Source organism: Lissotriton helveticus, chromosome 7 (genome assembly GCF_964261635.1).
Source record: "Lissotriton helveticus chromosome 7, aLisHel1.1, whole genome shotgun sequence".
Lineage (NCBI taxonomy): Eukaryota > Metazoa > Chordata > Amphibia > Caudata > Salamandridae > Lissotriton > Lissotriton helveticus.
Window position 1 is genome coordinate 516,723,680 of NC_136068.1, and position 24,919 is coordinate 516,748,598.

The following is a 24,919-nucleotide window of genomic DNA, read 5'->3' on the forward strand; positions in this document are numbered from 1 at the left end:
TCACTTTCCAAGTCTAAGGAATGGGGTAGGGGATAGAAGTACGATAATGGGAGTGTTTGGATTGAGGACCCAGGGCTGTGGTTGCTCCAGTTACAGATATGCCACACAGTACGCGGGTCTCTAAAATTCACCAACACGCAGTCCCCTTGTGTGGTTTTTGGTCTGTGTCCCACCCAAGACAACCTGCGCACCATCAGGATTTTGCTAGAAATGTTACGCGGGAGTGGTCTATTTCTATTTAGCCAATCGGCTACTTTATTTTTCAAGGAGGTGAACGATTCATTGGTCGGGTTACTTATTTCTGGGACCCCAGTTAAAACTACCAGATATGGACTTGATTCTGGCGGTAAATTAATTCTAAGGTCCCCAACATTACCCACATCGGATAAATCCCGAGAGGTTTCTTTATGCTTTACACCATTGGCCCCGGTTATAACAGTAGCAGAAGGTGGCACAGGGGTCGGTGATTTAATTGTGGGTGCATTTGAATTTGGGGGTGGTGAAAGTGATCTCCACATGTAAGTTTACTACTGAGCAGTAAATGTGGGAGGGACCAGAGAATAGGGGTGGGGAAAATGGGGAATATCTACTATACCATGGGTACTCACTAATATTTTCCCCAGGGGCCAAAATGTTTGTCTGTGATGAGAACGAGGTTAGCATTGATTGCAGTAGGGTGGCGGTCGGAGCAAGTGGTGCCGGGGGGTGGGGCGGTGCCAGTATAGTGGGTATAGGGGAAGTGAAGCATACACATTCAAAGGCAAAATTTTACAATGTGAACCCAGAAAGCCTGGAAATACTCCCAGCTTCCCCACTTTACCAAACTGTATGATCCTAGGCAGTTGTTTAATTTCACTTTCCCTCCTTTATTATCAAATAAAAAAGGACAAAAAAGGAAGTCGAAATACATGCCTTCTGGATGTGCATTGTACAAAACCTTCTCCTGTGTTTGATTTATTTAACTATTATGTTTTTCGTCTATATTGGAATCCAGCCCAAAGAGTGCACTTAACAACTGACTTGCATCTTAGTTCAATATTGACTTTAATGTCAGGATTGGGGAAAGAATGACTGATTGTTAAATTCATTTTTTGAAAACTATTGCTTTAAAAAAAAAATCTTAATGCACTGATATAATGTGATGTACTAAGTTCTTCATGTTAACAAAACACACTTTTTGAATTTTGAAGAGACCTTATTATATTTTTACATTTTGCTGCAAGATGAAATAAAAGTGTTTCTAAAGTTAGGAAGTGTAGGATAACCTATTTACTTTCTTTCTTTAACTTCAATGAACCTCTAAATAAAGACTTGCCGGTTTATTTCAGTTATTTCTCAATGCCTCTGCTGAGTCGAGAAAACAGCAGCCCAGTGCTGCTCTTGACAATGGGGCTGCATGTAAAGGTCCGGAATGCCGCATGCGCCCCCCGGGCCGTACTTTGAGTATCACTGTACTATACAATGGGATGGGCTTAAGGAGGATCATGCAGCTACAAACATCCACCCATAAAATAGTAAACGCATTGCTGTTCCAAAACTACAATTCTAATATTACTACAAGGCCACTGGAAATATGCCATTGTGTGGCCGTAGTGTTTTTCACATAACTGGATTTGCTACATTTGTTAAAAATTACACCATCTGCTACACACTCTGCAGATTGTAAGAAAAAAACATCTGTTTCTAGCTCAAATGGTTCAAACGTTACTAAAAACACAGCAGTGTGTGGCGCCGCACAATAGAAGGCCCTTTTCAAAGGGTGACTGGTCACTTTTCTGTTGCTTATTGCTATATTTTGGTGTTAAACTGGCACCAATGAGGTTCAACCTTTGCCCAGACGGTGTTACCAAATCTAACAAGCATTGGCAAATATTTCTCCTATGTGATTAATAATTTTAAACAAATTCTACTTTTTTAGGATGGTCAGCAGTTGTGCAATATAAGTTAAACAAACTCCATAAAAGTGTTATGACTTTTTTTTGAGAAAGGCAATATATTGTGCAGTAACTGGTAGTAATATAAAGCACTCTTATATCTAGTAGTCTTAAATGTTAAGGAAAAATGCCTAGGGGTGAGGGATGGTGGAAAAATGTAGAGTACATTGAAGTAAACCTGATTCAAGAACAATCAACTCTGAAGTCCTGTGTCTGAAAATCAAAACCAGACTTTCTCATATTATTGGAACAAACTACTCACTTGTTGAAAAGTGTACAAGGCCATGATTGAAGACATAGCCAGTGGCTGTTCAACATCGTGAATGCGGGACTGGTGTGATAAAAATGTAGTGTACATAATATGTGTATGTGTACGCGCCACATGTTTGTGTGACTTCACCTTCCTTTAAACAAACAAAAGTAGACATTTTGGATTTAGCAGGCGAAAGCAGCATGGAGAGATAGCAGTCCAGACAGACCTAAATCCATTGCTCTTGTTACAGATGAGTAACATTTTTAAGTTGTCTGCTGGGGAAGAATGCACATTAATAGTAGCCAAAAATATGATGATAACTCAAGTTGCTGAACAAGTAGAAACCAATTGGCAGAACACGACATTAAGTATATTTTCAGGCATTTTCCTTTTCTGTTCAACAGACATTAACTGGCATTTTGGCAAACGTGCATGGTACTCTTGTGGTCACAATAACCCATGTTCAGACTGCCATGCAGAGGGTCTTTCCAGTCAAGAATCGGGTCAAGAATGTTCCTTTAGCAAACAGTGTCACTTCAACTAGAGCTCATGCTTCCAATCTCACAGACTCAATGCAGCAGCTCATAAAACAGAAATTGCAATGTTAAACATCCAAACTTGGAAATTACAAGTCCTGGATCTACTGCAGTCAATACTTGAACTAGTGTATTTTTCAATATTTAGTTAGACATGTTACACAGCAGCATGAGCTGCTGTAAACGATGGCTTACAGTTTTTCAAAAAAGCACTGACCCAGCAGACGCTGACTGCTTACTTTTTAACTTTAAGCCACATAAGCTAACACTGCTGAGTAACATGTTTTTAACTAGTTGTTATAGCCCCTGCCCTGTGGTATTAAAATATATTGGGTGCAATAAATAAATAGCATGTAATACTCGTAATCAGGCCCATAATATAATATTATTTTCATTTCTAGGAGACCCACAATCGGTCTCCTTTAAAGCATTAGAATATATCGGAGTCACAGTTAGCCAATTTCCTCACCCGAAACCGCGTCTTCCTCATCCTGTAATACTTGAATCTCAGTCTGCCATAGTGACAGTCACCCGGCAGAGGGTGCAAGGTCGCAAGCAGGCCCTGGCTCATCAGGCTGTAGTAGTTCCAGCTCCCCAGCAGGTGCCGCTCCTTGCAGAGCCACGCAACCCCGGACACGGCAGCAGGATGGCGGCACTGCTGCCTGAGGATTCCTCAAATAATGACCCAGAGCTTGAGCCGGAAGTTCCTCAGAAGCTTATCTGCAAGGTGTCCTTCTCCGGACAGATCCAGCAGAAGGTGAGCAGGGCTCCAGGATGGGTGTGCAACTAGTGCTAGGGGGCGGTTGGGTGGGGGGCAAGTGGAGTGTACAATTAAGAAGAGGGCAAGTTGTGTGAGATAGGATAAGACATGATTGGTATGGACATGAAGGTAATCATGAATAACTGAGGGAGAGATGGAAGCTGGAGAGACATGAGTAGAGGGAATGGGTATGGAGAAGCAGTGGAAAGGGCAAGTTGAATAGAGGCAAGAGCAAAGGGCTTGCTGAAAGGATCGGTACATGCTGAACAGAATAAAGGGAGTACCAGCTGGCGAGAAACATAGCTGGGCTTGCGGGAGATGAGATGTCCGGAAGGAGAATATGCTTCACAACAATTAGCGTGGACATGAGAAAAAAGAAGCTGACAAGCACACTTGAAATGTGTGCCGCCAAGGGGAGATTAGATAAAGAAAAATGCTGTTCAGGGGAAACCTAATAAAATAAATTCCACCAAAGCAGATGAAAACAGTACTTGGGCAAGTGACAATGATAAGAGACACACAGGAGGAACAACAGAGAATATTATGTCACAACTAATAGAAACTGAGACAAAGTAAGTGGTAAGCACAGGAACAAATCAAAAGTAAGGGCAGGATGTGAGCCCCTTTTAATATATTAAATACAATAGATTTCACAGGCGAAACCTTAAAATGACAAAATAACCAAGTAGTACTATCACAAAATGTGCTGCATTACCCGCATAATTTGCACTTGTTGCATAATTTAGTCAACACTGCAACATGATTTTGCCCTGCCCTGCCACATAATTTCAGTGTCCCTGTCCAAAGGTGATACAACTGTAGTAAATGTACTCCAGCCCAGCCTTTGATTAAGTCATGTACCACACATGACCACTCACAGGTAATCGAACTCACTCCCATAGAAAATAATGGAGGAAGGAACTTAACATCTCAGGGGAAATAATATTTTATTTCGACTTTGTAAACTTATATACACATTTATTTTAATGTTAAAACAGATATATACAAATAAAAATTATTCTTTTATTATAAAATGTTAATAACCTTTCTTAATTTAAAATTAAATGTAACATTATCTGTTTACATAATTTAAATATAAAATGTGACTTAGGTGGAAATGTGTGTAAACAAATCTATTGTTGTTCTTCTCCTGCCTCCCTTTTCGTGTGAAGCTTTCCTCTTCGGCTCTTGATACATTGGAGTCCTGATGACGATCCTGATACTTTTAAAGGATCGAAATGCCGTTGACTACTAGGACTCACTTTTGATTCATTTGTTTGTGCTTTGTGAACTGTGTCTTATGATTAGTGATAAATGCATATTTATGTATACCACACGTTTGTATCACACTTTACCTGAGCACCGAGCTCATTTGGTCACCTCACTGCAACGTTGTCCTTGATTGATGGTTAATGCTTATTGAGTTTCATTACGCATCCTTTGGATTTGGTGGCCGAGAACTGAGACACCCATAGCCACTGCTGAACAAAAAAATTGCAGTGCTGCTGCAGATGGATAACTATAGGATCTAGGCCGAACAAGCAGTATCTTCAAATATGAAGGGAACTGGGGGGTGGGAGTTGTGGGTCACTGTGCGTTTAGCTGCCGCACCAAGATGGTGAGAGACTCCTGATTGTTGTGGGGAATGACTTGACAGGTGGTGGGGGTGGGGAATAGGGAGTTTGGCGATTTGTTGGGAATTCAGTTGGGGGAGACAAGGTGAGGGCAGCCACACTGGAAATCAAATTTAGCACTTGGAACTGCGGATACTTATTTAGCAGTCCCAGTCAGGTTATACCCATAGCCAGCTTCACTACAAATGAGGACATGTGAGACCCTTATGGTGGAACGTGAGAGGGTTGAATTCCCCAGTTAAACATCATAAAAATCATGATAGAGGTGGGGGAAATTCTTCAGACATAGTGTGTTTCCAGGAGACGCACTCGTGCTCCTCAGCTATCCACTTTATGTGCCACAAATTGTCCCCACACATTATTTCCACTGCAAACAAGAAATAAGAGGGGTTCTGATGGGACTACATAGGGACTGTGGTTCTGAAAAATCTGGATTCATATAATAGTACCGGACTCGAGAATAAAAACTTCGTCGAAATAGGACGAATTTGGTATCAAAAGACCGAGAATGACGAGTACATCAAGTACATGTATTTTCGGCATATTCGAGTGACGATTTCACCTCGAAATCGTCATTTACCTTCTAAACCCTTAGTTGCATGTTGCCCTCTACATAGGCCTTAATCCAGTTGAATTTGATTCCACAAGGACACATACTCCTTAATCGACTTCTCCCTGACCCCAGTACAAGTTGGAACCATTGCCCCAGGCCGAGCTCGTTAGGTCAGTTCCCTCCCAGTGGCCGAGCAAGATAGCATCTAGGCCCAACCAGCCATAAAACCATTTGAGCGCGCACACCTGCCATATCTCGCTCACATCTTTCTCCACTCCTTTTCTTCACTTGCTTTATGATGGGGAGGTGACCGTTTTTATTAGGGGTCCAGCGACATCTGATGAAATGTTGGGTCTTGCCGGATGATTTGTTATGGGCAGCACGACGTGAAATATGTACATGTCATCATGACTCTGCTTTTCTTTTGTAATCAGTAACCATAAATGAAATACCACGAATCCAAGGAATGTATTGCTCCAGGCTGAATATTAGGTATAAGAAGAGAAGCCTGACTTCATGAAAGTGTGCAGTCTCCTGAATATACTTGTATCGTACTTCTAGGACCCTGTCACCTTGGTTGCAGCCAATAAAACAAATCTTTGACTTCACCTGAAAGACTCTGAAGTTTCTGTCAGTCTGACTCAGGAGAACCCGAGGTCTCTGGTGTGTTGATCCCCTGGCACCGCTGGGTTACCGGTTCTGTACCGGTTCTTAAAAACCCAGTACCTCAATTGGCGCCCAGCGTTTGGGGCGATTCCAGTGGTACCAATCAGCCTGAAGATCGTGAGGAGCTTCGTGTGAAAATTCCGGAGGAGGGCCCACCACCTCATCGACCCCTGCATGTCGACGTGGTCCGAAGGTCTTTACTGCGAGGTTCCCCGCTTCCCGACGGCTACAAGGACTGCTGCCCTGGCTATCGCCCTGATGTTGGACCCTTGAAATTTTCGGTAGAGCGAAACGCTGAGACGAGTCTTCTGGTGAAGCCATCGATATTTTTCAGTTAAGTATAAGTGGAGCGTCTCCCAGTCCTTAGTTGGACTTACTTTGTGGTATCTTGGAGATACATAAAGGTTTTTATTGGTTCTTGCAAGCACCATAACCGAAGGACTCGTGTTTTCACGAGAAATATCGTAGTCGATAAATCCTTTGAAGTTTTGGAACTAGACTAGAGAGAAAGGATGCCTAGTCTTAGACTCGGGAATTGGTTTTGTCTTGGTAATAATAATAGGGACTCCCGATTGGAGGACTCATGTCCGGTTCCTCCAGTTGGAACTCCGACTTACGAGCTGTACGTTAAACATGGGGTAGGCCCCATCGTTTACAACGAGGTATGGATTAAATACACTAGAAAAGATGGTGTTTTAAAATGGCCCCAGTATGGTAGCTTTGATTCTGAAATCTTAGACAACCTTGAAGTTAAACTCTTCAAAAAGAAAGCCCGGCCGGCGATGTTTGACTCTTTCCGCATATGGCGCAAAGAAGCCAAACAAAAAGAAATTAAATTAGCTAAGAAAAATAAGAGAGAAGGGGGACTTTCAGTAATGCAAGCTGCCGTGCAGTTTAAAGATAATGAGGAAGAGCAGATGAATGAGCAATTGCACAGGCAACGTAAAATGGCAATAGATAAGTGTTATCCAGTTTTGCCGTCTCTTCAGCAAGGGACAGCAAAAGAGCGTGAAAAAGACCAATTAATGTCGCAATTATTAACTTCGCCACCCCCCTATGCGCAGAATGCTACAGCACCCCCGCAACCTTTAGTTGCACAAACTGCGCCTCTGGCTCTTCCACAGCACTCACCAGCTGTTCTTCAGCTGGCTCCTACTTCTTCGGTGCAGCCTCCTTCAGGCCCACCGACAACTTCTGTTTCACCTGTGTTTTCTACGATGTTGCCTACTGTACTTTTTACGTCTCCTAATGCTCCCTCTACGATTCTGCCTAGTGCCCCCTCTATTATTCCTCATACCTCTTCTGCCATCTCTACCCCCGCCTTATCTCACCCCGTTTTTTCATCTGTTTGTTCTTCCGTTTCACCTTCCCTTCGGCAGAAAATGGCTAGCACTGTTACTAATCTTCTTTTACCCCTTTTCGGGTCGCCTGCTACGACCCCTAACATAAGTAGAAGACAGTTGCGAAGTCAACTGCCTGATTATCAAGAGAGAGATTCCCTGAATAGTTTAGCTCGGAAATGGGTCTTGGACACTGCAAAATATGATTTACAGTCTGTCATGGAAGTTTTCCATCAATGGGAAACAGCGACACAGAGATATGTGTTCGAACAGATGTGTGTTTTTCTTTGCGAGGATTTAGAAGACAATGATCAGGATTGCCTCCCACAAGAGATGTGTCGTATAAGGTTTAAGTTTAGTCAAGGTATGATTGTAGGTCCCGATGTGGAAAAAGCAGTTGAAATGCTATTATCATATCGAAGTAAGGGAAGTAGTTCTGGGTCACCATCGGAATCTAGTACATCTAGTAGGAAAAAGGCACGACAATACCCTATGAGAGAAGTTCCCCCACAATGGAGAGAGGGTGACGCGACAGCTGTCCCACCTGTCCTGCCCCACTTTCACCGCGTATGGGTACATGTTCCATGGAAGCGAGCTGAAGTTTTAGCACTCAAACAAACACTGCCAGATCTGCGTAAAAATCCTGCAGGGTACTATAAAGAATTGTCGCAAACTGCTGGGTCATGTATAATGAATTTGGCCGATATCGATATGTTATTCGGGAACATTGTTCCACAACCTTTATGGGGAAAAATTCGCCATGTAGATCATGACCAGGAATTAGGTGACACGTGGGCTAATATTACTGCTGCGGATGCACGACAAGTTGGTGGTGCCAAGCCTGAGCCTCTGATAGCGGAACTACCTGGTAGAATAGTAGATTACATGAAAACGATAATGCCTGCGGTACGCGTAAATTGGGATAAGTTATCTGCATGCAAGCAAAAGAAAGACGAAACTGTGTCAGATTTCTTCACCAGATTTGAAGAAACATTCATTGACCACAGCGGTCAAGATATGACCACAGAAGGTGGTCAGAGATTGTTCGTCGATAAATTTGTGCACAATCTACTTCCAGACTTGTGTAGAAAATTAAAAGATTCGGAAAGTTCTTGGGCAGTCTCATCTTCAGCCCAGATATTAGCTACCGCACAGTACTACGAGAATAGAGACAAGGATGAGAAAGATAAAGTAGAGAAGAAAACTAGAGAACTCAAAACGAAGGTTTTGCTACAGCAAGCCTATCCTCCATGTGGTGGTGGTAATAAAAATACTAATGGTCCAAATCACTACCAGAACACTTTTCAGCAGCCTCAGAGAAACTTGCAGAGATTCGATTACGATCAAAACCGCGTAGGTCCCAACCAGTGTGTATACTGCAAACAAGAGGGTCATTACAAATATGACTGTCCTGCCCTGCCACAACGTACAAATGGATTTTCTGGCGTAAGAGGTCGTGGTAGTCAGAAAGCACCTAGAGGTAGAGGGCGTGGAAACGCCCCTCAGGACGCACGTTCCCTTCCACCACAAAACTCTATGAACAGGTTTGATCAGCAAAATAACGTATCTGACAGGACAGCTCAATACTACGTTGACGAGTATTACACAGAAAATGAGCAGTGGGAGAATAATGATTGCTAGGACAGCCTTAGACAAGGAGAGGGAGTTGTTTCAGTTCCAGTAGATCAGAGTGGACCTTACGTTGAGGTGATTACATCGGGTGTGTCAGAACCTTTTCTGTTGGATACTGGTGCTACAAAGAGTTCTATTATGCACTCCAAACTCCCTGGCGCACCTTTGTCTGGCGAAATGAACGTTTCCGTAGGTTTTTCTGGCGCCCCGGTTAGAAATCCGATTTCTGACCCTTTATCTCTTTCTGTTGGTCCTTGTGCATTCGAAGCACCCCTTATTTTGACAACAGGTTGTGGTGAAAATTTGCTAGGATTAGATTTGCTAAAAAGATTGTATGCGACTTTGTACTGTTCTCCTTCAGGAGTACAACTGACTTTAGGTAAGAAAGTGGTTTCTCCCATGTATTTGTCGAGAAATACACTTCCAGCAGAATTGGCACTTCTACCAGATATTCTTTGGGCTACTGGTCCGAATGATGTAGGTCTTTTAGAAATTCCACCATATGTTGTAACATTGAAGTCGAATGTCAAAATGCCACGAATTCCCCAATACAGAATATCCAATGAGGGCGAAAAAGCTTTGCTAGCGATTGTTTACGAGTTGATTGAGAAAGACGTTATTGAAGAAACACGAGGCAATGTTTGCAATAGTCCTGTTCTGCCTGTTTTAAAACGAACTGACCCTTCTCAGCCACCTGTGTATCGATTCGTGATTGATCTTAGAGAAGTAAATAAGATAGTGGTGCCACAATTCCCAGTTGTCCCCGACATTACAACATTATTGACTATGATTCCAGCCTCTGCATCCTGGTTTTCGGTGATTGACCTGAAGAATGCTTTCTTCAGTATCCCGATTGCTGAGGAAAGCAGGGATATTTTTTCCTTTAGTCTAGGTGGTCGCAGTTTCCGTTTTAAACGCGCTCCTCAAGGCTACTGTGAAAGCCCCTCAATATACAGTCAAGCTCTGAAAAGTCAGCTTGACGCAATGGTTTTGCCCAAAGGTTCCACTCTCGTACAGTACGTGGACGATTTGCTCATAGCTGCGGATACTGAGAAAATATGTAAAATGGCCACGTTGGAATTACTGCGTCATCTATGTGATCTGCATCACAAGGTGTCACTTTCCAAGCTCCAATATTGCCGACAAGAAGTGACCTACTTAGGTCATCTCTTATCGAAGGAGGGAAGGAAACTGACCCCAGAAAGAATTCAGGCAATAGCTAAATTGAATGCGCCAAGAACGCAGAGAGAAGTACGCGCTTTCTTGGGCATTACATCGTACTGTAGACAGTGGATTCCAAATTTTTCGTTATTAGCCAAACCCTTATTGGCATTAACGTGTACGAATACACCCAATCCCATTCCTTGGTCTGATGAGTGTCAGAAAAGTTTTCTCGAATTACGCACAGCATTATGTTCGGCCCCTGTGTTAGGTAACCCCAACTACAGTAAGCCTTTCACATTATATGTCCACGAGAAGGAGGGTTGTGCATTGTCCGTGCTGACTCAGTTATACGGAGATAAACAGCGGCCATGCGCCTATTTTTCGTCAACTTTAGATCCGGTAGCACGAGCATTGCCAAGTTGTCTAAGGGCCACAGCAGCAGCAGCTGTTTCTATTCGACAGTCTGCAGGTCTAGTAATGAATAATACACTAATCGTGATGGTCCCGCATGCAGTAGACACGTTGTTAAATAGGACCAAGACACAGCACTTAACTAGTGCTCGACTGTCCAGTTATGAATTGACGCTACTAGCGAGCCATGTGCACATCAAAAGGTGCAGCACCCTGAACATAGCCACATTGTTACCAATTGCTGAGGAATCGGATGCTTCAGAACAGCACGATTGTTTCCTCAGAACGGAGGAAGAGACTAAAGGGAGAGTTGATTTATTCGACACTCCTCTTGCTGAATGTGATGGTACATTATGGGTGGATGGTTCATGCTTTAAACTCCCAAATGGTAACGTGACTACAGCATATGCTGTCACAACTTTGCACACAATCGTCGAAACCGCGCGAATACCACATGGTTCAGCTCAAGCCGCTGAACTCGTGGCATTAACGAGAGCATGTGTGTTATCCAAAGGAATGAAAGTGACTATCTATACCGACAGTCAGTATGCTTTTGGAGTGGCTCACAGTTTTGGACGATTGTGGAGAGAACGTGGGTTCCTGACTTCGCATGGAGCTAAGATTCAGCATGGTCAGTTGGTGAATGAGCTTCTTGAATCACTGACGTTGCCCCTGAAAGTAGCGATCGTAAAATGTAGTGCACACAAGAAAGTGATTGATGATGTGGGTCGTGGAAATGCATTTGCTGATGAAACTGCAAAGGAAACTGCAAAGAATATGATGAGCCGAATGTATGTTGCGAGCCCAGAAAGATGGACTGGTGATGTTGGAATATGTGAAGACACGATAGAAAGTGTGAAGTCCATCCAAGCTGAGGCCACGGAGAAAGAGTTAAGCATGTGGAAAGAAAGTACAGGGAGAATGGATGCAAATGGTTGTTGGATTGAATCGACAGAGCAACAGAGATGGTTGTTACCCGATGCATATGTGCCTGCAGTGGTTACAATGGCTCATGGGATGGCCCATATCAGCGCGAAAGGGATTTGCGAGTTGTTGGCCCCAGTGTGGAAGAATTCAGGGATTCCCAAGTGTGCAGAGAATGTTGTCAAGAATTGCATGGTATGTCTGAAGCACAATCCTGGTAGGGGAACCCCAACTCCAGCTGGTCATTTTGCACCTCCTACGTATCCGTTCAAGGTTTTGCAGCTAGATTTCATACACATGGAGAGGTGCAACAACTTAAAATATGTGCTTGTGGTTGTTTGTGCCTTCTCAAGATGGGTAGAAGCCTATCCCCTAAGGGACAATACTGCCTTGTCCACAGCGAAAGCCCTTGTGAAAGAGTTCTTCCCCAGGTTCGGAATGCCTAGAATGGTCTGGTCGGACAACGGAAGTGAATTTGTGGGTTGTGTGATGAAAAGAGTGTGTGAAGGGCTAGGCATTAGGCAAAAATTCCACGCTGCAAATCACCCCCAATCAGCTGGATTAGTGGAATGTTATAATGGCACGCTTAAACTTAAATTGGCCAAAATCCAAGCGAGCACAGGTCTTAAATGGCCTGACGCTCTACCCTTAGCACTCCTATCCACCAGAATGATTGTGCATTCACGAATGAAACTCAGCCCCTATGAAATAATCTTTGGTCGGCCAGCCAACATATGGGGAGTGCCTAGGCCCACGAAGTTTAGCGAGCTGCAACACCCCATTTTGCTTGACTATTTGTATGAATTGACGGCTAAATTGCGTGTTTTATATCAACAGGTCCACAACACCTTGCCTCCGGTCTCTGAGACACCGGGTCACTCCATTGACCCTGGTTCCTGGGTACTTGTCAAGAACTTCCAAAGGACAAGAAACGACCAGCCCAGATGGACCGGGCCTCACCTCGTCCTCCTGTCTACAAGGTCAACTGTTAAAGTGGAGGGGAAAGCCAATTGGGTCCACGGGATCCATTGTAAGAAGATACCCTTCCCTCTGCCACATGACCAATGGGTCCGACAAGGAGGCACTGACTCAAAGCGCACAACTGATGAACGTGTAGAAGCTAAACGTGATTGTAAGACTGGGAACATTTTTCCAGAAACTACGCCGCCATCAGAACAATTGAACTCTGTGGAACCTGAGCTACTATTTCTGGACCAGACAGTACCCGGGAAAAGACGCTATAATTTACGACCAAGAAAAACAGACTAAAGTAAAAGTGATTTATTTTTATGAACCGAGAGAAAAACCTGTGGACTAATAAAATACGTTTTTTTTTCCAAATCCTATTTTTGAAAGTGCAGATTCTCCCATCTAGGTAACTTGCTTATTTTTGTTTTTTTTTTCGAACCGCCATCCGGGTTCCGCTGCTAGGGTCGCGGTTGATTAAAGACTTTTGGGTGCAGCTGACGACAATAGGTCGCTGGTTCCAGTTGGTCCAGGGGAGCCACCCTAGACTGACGGAAGCATCCTTTAGCAGAAACAACCTACCGTCGCGGGCAGCACCTTAGAGAGGATGGAGTTTCCTGATGTGGAGAGAACTGCCAAACAAATGAACTTTAAGCAGAGACTTTTGAAAGCAATGAGGAAGAGAATTTTTATAATAATGTGTATTTTTATGCTATTTAGCGTAATGGTCTTTTTGATAAGCTATGTTTTAATCTCTTTTCATGTGACATTCACGCCTACTACATCACCCATACCTCCCCCTACTGTTTCCTCTCATTCTTTCCACCCTTTGCCTGACCACGAATCAAATAGGAGATTAGAGTTCATTAATAACTCCTTCGTTCAGCTATTACACCAACACTAAACTTGTAATGAACACAACCAACTGTTGGGTGTGTGGTCTCATGCCCCACACCACGGATAGAGGTATCCCCTATTTGGTCCTACCATTTAGTCGCAATGGGTCAGTATGGGCATATAGGACAATGTTCATATATGCACGAGAAATCCAACCCCTACGCTCGGTAAAAGACAACCTCAAGACTAGCGCCTTAGTCAAGGGTATAGTTGACATGATCAAGGAAGTAACTTCTTACGAAGATACCCCGGATGATGAGATACTTGCATACGTAGGTTGGAATGTGACCGGATATGGCACTACAGTAAGTGAGAAACAGCAAGCCAAGAGACCGTCCCCTATCTGGATCGTACCCCATCAAGGTCACCTGTGTCTGCAAGGCATTGGTAAGAATCCCAGAGCTCAGCTAGGGAAGAGTGTCTGTACAGAAACGTACGTTTTTGGATCTCAGACTTCCCCTGCCTTTTTAGCCGCTAAGGGTACTTATTTTATCTGCCATGATAGAGCCTATACATGGTTGCCCCCTGACTTCTCGGGCTCATGTTTTGTTTCATTCCTGTTACCTCCCACCTACACAGCAGCGGCGGATTACCATCGGACAAGGGTAGTTAGAGGTGTTTTGAGTAAAGAAGACACTGCGGGTCAAGAATTTGGTGACTTTGCAATGGGTGTTCTGCCGTTCTGGGGAGCCATGATTAACAGCCGAAACATAAGGCAATTGACGAGGGTAGTTGAGTCCACCGTGATCGAAACTGCTGGTGCCCTTAGTAACCTGACTGCTGAGCTCCAGTCGGATCGACTGATGACCCTTCAGAACCGGGTCGCTTTGGATGTAATACTTGCGGACCGAGGTGGAGTATGCAAATTGATCCAGTCCAGTTGTTGCATTTTTATTCCAGATAACGCTCCAACAGTATACGGGGCCATCTCCAAACTACATAAAATTTCCGAATCTATCCATGTGGATAAAGGAGATTGGTCATTAATGGGATGGTTCTGGGGACTGATATCTGCCTGGGGATGGAAAATTCTGATGGTCATTGGGATGGTCTTAGCCATTCTTTTCCTGTTCTGTCTATGCATACAGTGTGCTCCTGCAATATGTGGCCTCTGTGCTACATCATGTGTAAGGAAGCCTGTGTCAAGACATGAGCTCAGCACTAGAATGATGTTGCAGCAACATCTCAATGACTTTAGGAATATAGATCTGGACTCAGATTAACATGAGGATAGATTAATTGCCTATGTAAGGGCAAAAGGAGGGTCTGTGGTTCTGAAAAATCTGGATTCATATAATAGTACCGGACTCGAGAATAAAAACTTCGTCGAAATAGGACGAATTTGGTATCAAAAGACCGAGAATGACGAGTACATCAAGTACATGTATTTTCGGCATATTCGAGTGACGATTTCACCTCGAAATCGTCATTTACCTTCTAAACCCTTAGTTGCATGTTGCCCTCTACATAGGCCTTAATCCAGTTGAATTTGATTCCACAAGGACACATACTCCTTAATCGACTTCTCCCTGACCCCAGTACAAGTTAGAACCATTGCCCCAGGCCGAGCTCGTTAGGTCAGTTCCCTCCCAGTGGCCGAGCAAGATAGCATCTAGGCCCAACCAGCCATAAAACCATTTGAGCGCGCACACCTGCCATATCTCGCTCACATCTTTCTCCACTCCTTTTCTTCACTTGCTTTATGATGGGGAGGTGACCGTTTTTATTAGGGGTCCAGCGACATCTGATGAAATGTTGGGTCTTGCCGGATGATTTGTTATGGGCAGCACGACGTGAAATATGTACATGTCATCATGACTCTGCTTTTCTTTTGTAATCAGTAACCATAAATGAAATACCACGAATCCAAGGAATGTATTGCTCCAGGCTGAATATTAGGTATAAGAAGAGAAGCCTGACTTCATGAAAGTGTGCAGTCTCCTGAATATACTTGTATCGTACTTCTAGGACCCTGTCACCTTGGTTGCAGCCAATAAAACGAAACTTTGACTTCACCTGAAAGACTCTGAAGTTTCTGTCGGTCTGACTCAGGAGAACCCGAGGTCTCTGGTGTGTTGATCCCCTGGCACCGCTGGGTTACCGGTTCTGTACCGGTTCTTAAAAACCCAGTACCTCAGGACTTCCCACTAGAAAGAACAAAACTAGTGAAAAATATGAAGGAGGGCTGTGGATTATATTTATAAGGAGCAAGCCCTGAAGGATTTGTCAGTATACTCCATGTCTATGGCCCAAACAGTTCCCAGGAGGCTTTTTTCACCCAGATGTTTGCCAACATAAAGAGCTGGAACCCATGCAATCTTCCCTGGGTGTGGGATTTCAATACAGCTCTGGATGCACAGTTAGATAGACATCTTCACAACAGGTACTCCCAAGGAACCCTATTGCCGTCCCTGTTGGGGAATTTAGATGTGCTGCCTAATAGGTATCTGGAGGGATAGGAACCCCACTAAGAAGGAGTTCACTTATTTTTCCATTGTGGACAAACCATATTCAGTTAGTGGAGAAGTGTGGCTCACTGGTTAGAGGAGGCAAACCTGGAAGCAGAGGTCAGCCCGGGACCAGGGTTCAATTCCCAGCTCGGCGGGGTCTTGAGTCCTAAAATGTCCATGGACTCGACAATTGTCGCTCCGGTGCCTACTCGATTCACGGGCTCACACTCTGCGACTCTGGGCAATAGCTTGCTTAATGTCCACAACGGCCTCTCGCGGCGGGATGCCTGGATTTCACCTTGCGGATACCCTGCCGGGGTTATCTCACAGGGGAATACCAGGACGGGTTCCCTAAGCAAGCGCTTAGAAACCGCTTGGTGATTTGCGCTATATAAATTCCTGTACATTTACATTTACATTTACATTCATACTTCGACCTACTTTGGAGCTCATACAAATGGGTGGTGTGTACCCAGGAGGTATCTCATGTGCCGATTGCAATATCGAACCAGGCTATGTGGATGTGGGAGGAGGAGGGGACCACTAGTGTTCATATGAGGGGACATTGGAGGTTCGACTGAGCTCTTAAAAACAGGCTAGCATTACAATCACTGCAAGACACCATCTTTGTGAGGAAATGGCTGTTTACATGTTCACCCCTACTTATTGCCCCACTTATTGGCTTTTAGGTACTAGTGTAATGACTGTGTATTTTTCATTATCATTTCAAGAGATTACAAATTCATGACAAAGAAAATTAAACATTTTTTTTAAACCTACATTATTACAGGTTTTCTAACATTGGCACTTGACAAGTTGAATTTCCAGGTGCTAGGATTAGATTAGCTGTCAAAGATAAAAGAGAATATAAGAAAGAAATTCCACATACAATGTCCTACTATTTGTTATTTACCTGTCCCATTCTGCACCCTAGCCAGATTAAGTGTATTATATAATTTAAATGTCCAGCTTGAGCTGGTGCCATGCATCCTCACCAAAGTCCTCAAATATTTCAGGTGTTGGGTCTCGCCTGAGCCAGCGCATGTGCTGGTCTGGCGAGACATTTAGTGACCGACCACAAGCTTTTGCTGGCCTAGAGCGTGCAGTTACGCGCACAGTAACGCGCATTCCTCGCATCGCTCGATCAGGCGCCATCTGGCTTTCCTCTCACTTGCTCTCCCAAGTGCACACTTCAATGCTCCTCCCCCTCCCACACCACAGAACACGTCCCACTCCTCCCGCTGGTTGCTGCTGCTCCCGGCGCCATCAGGCCACTTTCACTTACAGGGCCGCGCGGCCGCGTCACTTTCACGGCCACGCGCCCAATGATTGTTTTTATTATTTCCTTTTAGCACGCGCGCCTCCTCGCTCGCACCTCTGCCCGTCATTGCTTCCGTCTATGCTGCTATTTAGCACTTTGTTTTAAAGTATGCCCCTCCCACCCCACACGCATACCTTTGTTGCTTGACCTGTTCATCACACCACCTTCTTCTCGTCACTGCTTGACACCTCACCACCCAGTGACTTTCCCCATTCCACTCCTGCCATCCTCCCATTCGTTGTCTTGCTTTCACCTAAAATACTTTTTATGCTAAAGCCTTCACAGAACCTGATAGCAAGTATTCGTATGAGTTACTAAAACTGACATGAAAAACATATACGTGTAAACTCTCCTGGTATCTCCATCTTACACCAGCAAGTGCAATGGTTCTGAGCTTTTGACGCTTTGACTGTAAACATTGCCTGCCTGGGCTCGAGTCCCAGCATGCAAAGCAGCACGAGTTAAAGAGCCAGTCCAGACTGAAGGTGTCCCAGTGCGGGGCTGCGGGAACATCTTTACCAATGCTTGTTTATTGTTTTCAGTCCGGCCCTGACAGGAGCAGGGGACACACCTTTGTTGGGAATGCGAGTTGTCTAGATCATTTGGGGCATCTGTGTTAACCATGCTGGACTGTGCTTTTAGTTGGGTGCATGAGTGTGTTTGGAGGGGGTTGGGATGGGGGGTCAACTACACATTCACTCCTCGCTGTCCATTTGCTTAAGGTGGCAGGATTTTATTTCATTTTAAAAGAAAAACACGTGAAATGCTGTTCATCAAATTTGCACATCACGATAATAAAATGTATGAAAATCGCCATACCTTAAGAAAGGTATTCATAAGTACAATAGAAATAATCCAAAGACATTTTAAATAAAATTTCTGCAAGCAAAGTCAAAAGGAGAAAAATATAGGTTATTTGTGATACTTTGTAGCGCACTGAAATGTTGCAGCTCACTAGCCGCTACAAAGATGTGATGGAGCGGTGGGGGCTCTGAGATGGCTTTGTTTAAAGGGACCCTCTTCCTTGCACATCCATCTTGAAGGGTGTTTGCAAGTGAGCCATCCAGTGATTTACATTGTCAGGTGCTGTGTACCTGCACTTGCTTAATTTGAAACGGAGAGTACCGGAGCTTGTGAGCAGGACGTCCGTGGAGTGGTACTGGCACATCTCAGCATGGTTGCAGTGGTTGTGATGGCAGAGTACTGGCACATCTCAGCATGTCTGCAGTACATTCAGTGTAAGAGTGTGGTCATCTCGAAGTACGAATGCAGGACTTGTAACGGGAAGGTACTACTACTACTTCCCACACATAGGAGAGTACCGCTAGTTCTCCACACAGTTGCAGTGCATGTAATGGGAGGGTGCCACCACCTCTCTGAGCAGTTGCAGTGCTCGTACTTGGATGGCACCAACACCTCCCGCGCAGTTGCAGTGCTTGTACTTGGACAGCACCACCACCTCACGCGCTGTTGCAGTGCTTGCAATGGTGGGGAACCGCAACCTCTCTGCGCAGTTGCAGTGCTTTTACTTGGATGGCACCACCACCTCTCTGTGCAGTTGCAGTGCTTGTACTTGCACGACACCACCACCTCCAGTGCAGTTGCAGTGCTTGTACTTGGACGGCACCACCACCTCACGCGCTGTTGCAGTGCTTGTAATGGTGGGGCACCGCCACCTCTCTGTGCAGTTGCAGTGCTTTTACTTGGACGGCACCACCACCTCTCTGCGAGTTGCAGTGCTTGTACTTGGACGGCACCACCACCTCACGCGCTGTTGCAGTGCTTGTAATGGTGGGGCACCGCCACCTCTCTGCGCAGTTGCAGTGCTTTTACTTGGACAGACCCACCACTTCTCTGCGCAGTTGCAGTGCTTTTACTTGGGCGGCACCACCACCTCTCTGCCCAGTTGCAGTGCTTGTACTTGGACGGCACCACCACCTCACGCGCTGTTGCAGTGCTTGTAATGGTGTGGCACCGTCACCTCTCTGCAGAGTTGCAGTGCTTTTACTTGGACGGCACCGCCAACTCTCTGCGCAGTTGCAGTGCTTGTACTTGGATGGCACCACCACCTCCCGCGCAGTTGCAGTGCAAGCATTGGCATAGTCAATAGGTCTCACCTTTGGGACCTTATAAGTGTTTAGCTATGCAACAGTTGATGTTGTTGCACCACTGATATTGTGCTGCATAACTAAATACTTATAAGGTCCCAAAGGGGAGACCTATTAGCTATGTCAATGCTTGTTTTTCAAGGGGGTACCCCTCCGTAGCTTAGGGTAGCAATATGATTACAGCTTGGTTAGCCTATGCAATGCCCCTGTGATTAGGCAGCTACACACTGTCTGGTTGGGGAGTATATGACTCAGCAATGCACTGGGCCCAGCTGACCAGGCCTCAGTGCATGTGCTTTGACGCTTGAAAGTGTATGTTAGTTGGCATAGAGTGGGAGAGGTGTGGCGCCGCGGCCAGGGCGACTGACGCTGGAATATGGGGATCAGGGTTCGATCCCCGGCTCCGGCGGCAGGTTAGCCCAGCACCATGTGACTCTGGGCAATAGCTCGCTTAATCTTCCCGACGGCCCCCAGCGCCTAGAGACCCTTACGGGTGATTGTGCGCTTTACAAATGTGGATTATTAATATTAATATTATTATAGGTGAACTTACCTAGTATCTGGTTGCAGGTGCTCCCTCATGAACTGCAGCACGTATCTGTCACCGCAAGTGTGTCTTGACAGTAAAAACTCCACATAGTCGTTGTTACTGCAGAAAGGCTACTAGCCCCATTGGTGAGTATAGGGTTAAACGCTGACAACTCAACAGTGCTAACTTCTGTATTACACTACTAAATATGATACTCCAAACCAGTGTTCCCAAACATTTTAAACCATGACCTACTTTTTAGAACGACAAGCTTTCACGACCCCCCTACCTTTAATGGATATGAGGAGGGATGATATTTTAATGTAATTAAAGCTTCGTGCGATAGCGCACTGCCATTTACAGACAGCACATGTTCAACTGAAATGGCAGCTAACTTTGCGCAGACAACTACTGATAAAAGTATTTAGCATACACCACTCAAATGATAATGTGCGGAAATGGGGTTTCTGTGAATATTTTTTATTTGTGCATCACCAATGAAAGTGGCTTTATTTATTTTAGTCTTATTAACATCTGTTTCCTGCACACTTCAGAATTACTCATTTTTGCTTTTCCAACTGCTGAATGCATACAGTTAAATTACAGTTAGTTACATGCTGTGTGTTGCAAACATCAACATCCTAAGATTCTCACCTAATTCACTTTAAAAACTCCTCTCACTTTGCAGTCAGAGAAGGAAAAGTAAACACCAAACCCATGTTTAAAACACAAGCAGCAATTTGTCAGAGACATAGCCCGACTTTTGACCTCTGTTGTTGAATCACTGCAAATCTGACATGATAAACAAAATTTAAAGGCCTCTGTATTTATTGCTCAGATTTTCCCAACTACCAAACATCAGCTCGTGACCCACTGCACAGTTTGGGAAACACTGCTTCAAGGTATCAAAAGAATTGTTACATCAAACCCAACTTGTTGCTCAAGTTGAATGTAATGTAACTTTTTCACACATAGCTAATTTAGAAAGTTGACACTTTGTTGCTCAAGTTTACCAGTGACCGTTTATGGTTGCACACAAGCTGCTGTCTTGAGATGCCATTCGCCCTTCTGGGAAGAGGCGGGAACAACTCTTAGTAATAAACACAAAGGATCTGCGACAGCAGTAGGTAGGTGTCACCTCCCTTTGGCAGGATGGCCAAACAAGGTTTAAGCTCGAAAGATGAGCTTCAAAGTTCAAGCTGCTGTTGAAGGACAAATGGTGACCACACAGACAGGAGATGCTGTTTTGTTTTTGTAGCTAGGCTGTTATTTTGGGTAGTGAGATAAAAGCTGTTGCTAAACCACTGTTTTAAGGGAAGTGAAGCCCCCAAGTTAGTCACAGCTCTGGGATGGGCTTGGGAGCTCCACACACCAAGAGAAGGGGTCTGCCATATTGACAGTGGGGACACTAGTGCAGACTGGGATAGCTAGATTACAGACTTCGCAGGAAGTTGTCATCAGGCAGGAGGGACCTAGTAGCCCGTTTGGCTAGTTAGCCGTCCCATTCCCCAGGGCTCGTAATGGACATAAAGGTGGCACTCCTAACACCCCGACCTGGTATCTCACCTGTACTGAAGAGTGGACTGAAAAAGTACTTGTGTGCTGTTAACTGGACCCAGCAAAGAGAGGCTGCACCAAGGCTGGACTGCACTTGCTGCTCCTTGGCCTAGCAAAGAGAGGGCTTTGCCTGTGGTGCCCTGCTAGAGCAAAAGCCATCCTGAGCATCAGACAGAAGGAGTGACTCCAAGAGTCAGTTGGCTGACTTGCTGAGACCAAAATCTGACCATCAAAAGTTGCAATCGAGTCTGCTGGACTTGGGAGAGTCATCAGAGTGCGGTTTGGTTGCCATAAACTATCACCAGTTTAAGGGAACAGATGGTTTTGCTGTAACTTTGGAGACCAATATATTAGTGGCAACTGGGTTTTGGATGGATTTCAACCAGACTTCGAGGGGCATCGACCCAAGTGGCCATAGTCACCCCACCTTGCTCGTGGACCAGGGGTATCGCTAAGAAGGCTCTCTTGCTGGATCAGCTTCCTGTATACCTTGAATCGGGACCTCTCCATTAAAGTCTATGGCTGTTCACCCATAGATACTGTGGGGAGCGCGTCCGAACGCTCCACTCCCAGATGCACAGCATTGTTCGGATACTTTATCCTACTGCAGCTTAGACGTTTTTCTTGATTAATCCCGTTTCATCCACAATCTTTACCAAAAGCTTTCATGTTCACCTTTAAATTATCCGCATGTATGGCTTTGTGTATTCTGAATGCTTCCCGTATTTAAGTGTGCCCATCCGGGCCTCTTCGAAAATATGATCAGAAGACAAAGAATCGTTCAAATCAGCATTTCTTTATTGAGCACCCAATGCATTTCGGGCCTTCTTTCAGCCCTTTTTCAGGGGTTACTATAAGCAAACAATTAAAGAAAGTACACAATTACTGGATTGTCCTCTGTGCGACATAACCAATACTAGTCACATGAATTCATGATACATTATGCGAGTACTCATTACTCCAAAAATATTTTATCAGATTCGGTTGCTTTTAATGTTTAAACTGACTCACTCTCCTTATTTTAAACTATTATCATCAATATCCCAGACTGTGCCGTGATGAGTGATTCCACTCTAGTGTCTAATAACTACCCAGGGCCTCTATTTTCCCATCTGCCAAATCTCGTACTACCCAAATTCTGCTCTTTCAAACTTTCACACGTACGTGCAGCTAAATCACCACATCTTCATACATTCTTGTAGTCGCCACATTCTCACCTCTCCCTTATCTTCAAACTATATCAACTAACAAACAAATCCCAATTTTGTACACTTGTCCATGCCCTAATATCACTCTAACTGAACTCCTGACGTACCTGCTCATTCCAGAATCGCTCTTGGCTTGTAACGTACGCGTCGAACCGCTATAATCAACCGTATGACAAATCGGCTTTTTCAACCCCTATTTAAACCAAATGTGCTCCTCCCTCCCACGTGTCAGATAATCACGTCACATGACACCCCACCGAACTACCACCAGACTACAACATCCAAAATGCACTTTCTCCCAAATGGAGTGTTAAACATCAATTAACCTTTATCTTATGATGTTCACCCATAGAGCCTAGAACTGGACTGAAGCCTGCTTTAACTGAAAGGTAACTGCTCTGCCAAGCCCCTTTGACACTGAAGAACGTGCCTGCGTTCAGGGGGAAGGAGGTATCACACATTGGTGGGGAGAACCGGAAAAGGGAAGCATTCCAGGAATACTACATGACACTTTACATGGGCGACCCAGTAAACCAGGAAGAAGTGTGGGATTTTATTGGATCAATGGGTATGCTGCAACTGTTGTGGGTTAATAATGGCACTCTGGAAATGTTAATTACTCCAGAAGTCTGGAAGCCAATAATAAACTTTCATCTTAATAAATCTCCGGGTCCTGATGGCCTCACCAATGTGTTCTATAAGCATTTCTGAACAGATCTGAGCCAGCTGGTGGCCATCTTTAACTCATTTTTCATCTGGGATCAGTCACGTTTATGAGGACCGAAGATGGCCACCCATATCAGGCAACACCTGGGCATCAGAGGTATGTTATTTGGGAGGAGGGGTCAATGTAAAGTCCAGTTATTTGTGGATGGCCACTTGCTTTCAGTGGTGAATACACTGAGATCACTCCCACAGACACTTTGACTTGATACAGTGCTTAGGTAAAGTGTCAGGCATCAATATTGATCTAACTATAAACCATCAGTTCTTTTATATGGGCAGAATAGAAATATTGTTTATCACAAAGGGTCCTCCAGATCAGTAGAAGGTCGAGGGGACTAGGACATATGGATGTTAAACAGTATTAGTACTCATCACAGCTCTGAGTTATTTTTGAATGATCTCTTTACGAGATGGAAAGGCACTTGATCCATATGGATGCTGATCTATTGGGTCAGGCACCATGAGCGACACCGGTATGTTTGGGAAAGGGGTTTGACTACCTTCTCTTTTCTGTTCTCCCTGCTAGGGTGACATTCTGATTTTCCACAGAGGAATAGGAGAGCAAGTGTGGGATGCTAGGCAGAGTGGCAGTGTAGAATGCCGAGGGACCTCTTTGAAAAGGGTGAGATCAAAACCATAGAACGTTGTGCAAGAAAAGATTTTGGGGTGGGGGAAACCAATCAGTTGAGTTATTGGCAGCTTCTGCACTGGGCATTGCTTTCTGCTACTTGTTCAGGAGCTGCCAGTCTTCTCGCTGACTGGGTGGAAGTCTTCCCTGAATTTATATCACCCAAGAAGCTAATTTCTAACATCAACTCAATAATCATTGCCATCGGCCCGGAGGTACAATAGTAATATCCCTATATACGATGCAGGCACCACATAGTGTAGCATGCAATCATACCAGAGCAATAGCATAAACTGTGTGTGTACGTATGGTGGTCGTGCCCTCATCTGCAGATGTTGTGAAGGAAATCCTTAGCCACCTGAGGGGGGTGCTAGGATACCTGGAGCACCCAGATTGTGCTATATTTTTGTTGCACTTGAGGCCATAGGACCACAAACACATCACTGAATCTGATTGGCGAATAGCCACTCACATGGTTTTATTAGCAAAGCAATTGATAGCCCAGAAGGGAAAATCAGTAGTAATGCTGATGATTCATGAATGGGCGTGAAACTATGGACTTTGTTGGCAAGGACAAAAACTGACATAGGTTCTCCATGACATGAGTTACAAATGTGAACAAACTTGGAGCCCACTAGTGGACTATCTATCAGTGCCGGTGCCAGTCTTGGGGTGCCTGAAATCTTTGAGATCCCTGAAGCTGGTGGACCAAATAAGCCCTC

At 44.6% G+C, this 24,919-nt stretch overlaps 1 protein-coding gene across 1 annotated transcript in view; it reads right to left on the minus strand.

The window, feature by feature from the left end:
- Positions 1-24,919, minus strand: part of LOC144768692 (zinc-binding protein A33-like) — a 324,408-nt gene that overhangs the window by 71,567 nt on the left and 227,922 nt on the right. The gene's annotated exons all lie outside the window — the stretch shown is intronic.